Source organism: Falco peregrinus, chromosome W (assembly GCF_023634155.1).
Source record: "Falco peregrinus isolate bFalPer1 chromosome W, bFalPer1.pri, whole genome shotgun sequence".
Taxonomy (NCBI): Eukaryota; Metazoa; Chordata; class Aves; order Falconiformes; family Falconidae; genus Falco; species Falco peregrinus.
Genome location: NC_073743.1, coordinates 9,917,075 through 9,920,954, shown reverse-complemented (window position 1 = coordinate 9,920,954; position 3,880 = coordinate 9,917,075). Strand labels below are relative to the sequence as shown.

At 45.7% G+C, this 3,880-nt stretch overlaps 1 long non-coding RNA gene across 2 annotated transcripts; it reads right to left on the bottom strand.

The window, feature by feature from the left end:
* Positions 1-1,505: 1,505 nt before the first annotated feature.
* Positions 1,506-3,625, bottom strand: LOC129783169 (uncharacterized). Of its 2 annotated transcripts, none has more exons than XR_008745143.1 (3): positions 3,449-3,625; positions 2,619-2,993; positions 1,506-1,724 (listed from the first exon to the last, which is right to left on the bottom strand). It is a non-coding gene; the product is annotated as an uncharacterized LOC129783169 (long non-coding RNA). The 2 variants fall into 2 exon arrangements; XR_008745142.1 differs by having other exon boundaries at positions 2,619-2,880; positions 3,449-3,615.
* Between the last annotated feature and the right edge of the window lie 255 nt (positions 3,626-3,880).

Sequence of the window (3,880 nt, the reverse complement as noted above, 5' to 3'; positions counted from 1 at the left end):
TCTGTTCTATTGTCAGCAATAGCAACCCCCTCCTCCTCACTTTCTGAAGGATTCGGGCAGGAGAGCTCTTCCTGCTCTGCAGCGGTTACAAATGCCTGCCTCTGCAACAGCACTTCTGCTTTAACCCTTTCGTACCCTGAATGCAAATCTGCTACTTGTTGCTTTAAGTCTGTGTTCTTACATATCATGCCTTTGCAGGCAAACAGAAAACACCCTGCCATGCGTCCAGCATGATTCAGTCGCACCTTCGAGTGAGTATGGGGTTTTATACAAACTCACCCCAATACTTTAACACTTCCATAGGGTCCTTTACTTCCCCCCACTTCAGGTCCTACATTAGTGCAAGTTTTTATCTCACAACGTGCTTCACCCCGGTTACTCCACAGGAGGAGCCACAACCTGAGGCTGTTTCTTACAAAACATAGCAATCACATATTACACAAAAAATTCAACAAGAACATCTTTCTAGTTTAGGTCTCAATTTTTCCCTATCCTTTTCTAGAGTCAAAATCAAAGGATTGGGTGGTGCTATATTAATCCCGCACTCCTTCCGCCACACTCTGTATGACTTCTCAATGTGAAAAACATACCTGCATACATTACTTCATCCAATGTTCCTTGTCATCTTAAAAATAGCATTAACTGTAGCAAGGTGTTACATTTTCCTGATCTTCTAAAATATATAAAGGCCACCATTGATTATAATATTTTATCAATGTTTTCAGATTCACACTCCCACTTGGCGCTCCTCCTATATTCTTCCAATGAGCCAAAATACAACCCAAAGGGCTCTTTTTTACTATTTCCCCACTCTGTTGACCTCCCATTTCAACTTTATACAATACAGTTAATAATAAAAATTATTACAAGTTACAGGTTTCAGCACTTTCTTCGTAGCTGAGCTACATCTCAGTTGCACAAAACACACAAAAGGGCCCGTTATACACTCACTCACTCTGCTCACTCAGATAGATAACAAAAATACCATTTTGTAATGGAAATTCCAAACTCAAACAACGTTATGCCATTCCAGAGCATCAAATATAAACAAGAGGTCTCAAATAATACATGGTACCAAATTTTACAACAGATGACAAAATGACCAAAACACATTCTTGAAGAGAACCCAAATTACCATGGCCAAAACACACCACTCCAGAGAAAACCTAAGTTACCCCTCAAGAGGCCCCTTCTTGCTACTGTATCAAGGAGAGCACCCAAATTACCATACCCAACCTTTCCAGGGGCAAGCACCATCGCTCTTTATCTCGCATAGGACGTCTCCTCACAACTAACAGGTATCCCCAACCCAATTACAACATAACTGGTCCTCCAATGATGGTCCTTGTCTGTCCCTGCCATGATCTGGGTGAGGAGGAGAGTCCTCCCGAGAAATCTCAGGGGCGCCCAGATGAGTCCCATCCTCAGCAGGTCCCGCAGCTGGACAGAGAATGTCCCACCTGGGTCATCAAATTGACATGCGGAATTGAACTCTACAACTTGAGGAGAGTTATAAATCAAGTATGTTTATTGCAGTGCCAGGTACAAGGGGGATCGCTCCTTCTAATTTGCACACCATTTCAACAAGCCAATGGGTATGTCGAAAGGTCCCGCACCTTTCTGAGTGGCACCAAGGGGTTTTGGCAGGGAGCAGTCTGCAGTCCTCCCAGGTGAAGCAAGATGTGTGAATCCAAGTCATGGCATCAGATTATGTCATGGAATAACTGGAATACAAATTTTTGGTCGGGTCAGAAGCAGTTTATTTACTATAGCTATGGGAGAGAACATAGCAGCAGAGAAACAGACTGTTGATGTGAACTCTGTCCCTGTAAAGTGGATACTTAGAGACACTATGCATAATACAGATAACAGATATGTATAACTCGCATCCTGTTACGTATGCAAGGCCACAGAACTGCTCAAGGTCAGTCTGGAGTCTGCTTTCTTTAGCACAGGGACTAATTTATCATAAAGGTTACACAGTGATAATTATTGTTTCAGGAGACAGGGTGAGAGTTCAGTCAAGAGGCCCGCTCAAGCCTTAGCATTTTAATTTCCACGCTGATTATTCAGCTTAGTCATGTGAATACTCTTCCTCTAAAATCAGCATTTAAAAACCTGTTTCAGGATTAATTTAAGCCCCTCAAGTATTCTTATTCTGGAGGAGTCCCTCTCTGCCTACTGTCACTGAACTTTGTCACTGTGACTGTGCAGCTACTTAGCCAGCTTAAAAGGCATATTCCTGCCATATGACTCACACACTCACAACTAAATAAGCAAAATAAAGGTACATTGCATTTTATCGCATAGTTTGTTCATATCCAGTGTGGTGGCTTGTAGAGGGATTTTTAAAGGACCAAGGACATATGTTACCATTGTCCGGGTTGGACAACTCAGGCCTGTTAGTTGAAGCTGCAGAGCAACTTTAAATTGTCCTTGGAACAAGCAGTGGGAAAAAGAAAACAAGCTGTGCACAAACAAGAAGCCAGGTGCAGAGCAAGTCCTGGGAACCGCGAAATCAGCACACTCTCATCAGCACACTCTGATCAGGTGCCTGCAGCATGCTCACCGATCAGCGACACGGACACCCGCATGGCCAGAGACTTTTATCCACTCACCTGTGTGTAAAGTCGGGTGAGTGGTCGGTTTAAGTTATAAATATGACCTGTTTGTTTAATAAAGTGAGCACGGCATGTAGCCATATTGGTGTGATTGTCGTGACTTGGCTGACTCTCCACGGGGGACCCTTTTCGTCTGGTGCCCGAACAGGGATCCATTTAGTCGCTTAAATGTGGTTCGCTTAAATGCGGCAGTCTCCGTGCATCGGACCCGAAGGGACGTTGTCCGATTAGGGAGCTGGAGGTCGGAGGCGGGCGAAACCTGGAAGGCGAAAAGTGGAGTCCAGAGTTCGGTGTAGAGCTGCAGATTGCACCCCCGCCAGCGGTAAGACCGCGTAGAGTAAATCGCGGCAGGGCTCTCCACTGACATCCTATCTGAGAGAAGGGAGGGCACTAAGGAAGACCGCAACGAGTGCGGCGGGGCTTCTCCGCTCATACCCTTTCTGTGAGAGGGAGGAGCTCTGAGAAGACCACGATGGAATTAGACGCGGCAATTAAACTGTTAACTAGAATCCTCCTTAAGAGAGGGGAGGGCGTTAAAGAAACAGAAGTGGAGACATTAGTTCGCTGGGCACGAAAAAAGGATAAGATCCTCGAGCCCGCGTTATTGTTTAGTACTACGGAATGGAGAGAAGTGGAAAATTGCCTCTGGGATACTACAATCGATGGAGGTAAAGAAGGAAAAGAAGCTAAAGCGTTAGGAGCTACGTGGCGGTCGATAGTTAACACTCTGGAAACTATGAAGGCGGGAAAAAAATTAGCAGCGGCAGCCATAGAAGCGTTGGGGGGAGATGTGGTAGAAAAATCAACAGAGCAGAAGGGTGACTCACCAAAGCCTTCTCTCTTGGCTACATTTTTCGGAGTTGGGCATACTCATCCTATGAAGGGTATGTCCGCCCCTGCGTGTTCAACAGTATAGGAGCTTTTAGATAAGACAGCGGACAAACAGGAAGTTACTCCTCGGGGGTCTGTTGTAACTGAGCCGAAACCGGAAGAGGCAGTTGAGCCTCCCCAGAAAGGAGGAGCAGCGAGTCCTGCTGCACCAATTGGAGCCGTGGGTGGAGCAAGGCCAAAAAGGAGGGTGGCTACAGCTCGTAGGTCAAATGGCGGGGGGGAGGGCAAAAGCGCCGTCCGATGACGTAACCTCCTCGTCCTGAAACATCATCTGACGAATTTGAGGAGGAAGGCAGGGAAAAGCTTTGTGATAACAATACAGAGAAATCCTTACAGGAGGTAATAGATAGATTAAGAAACCTGGAAAA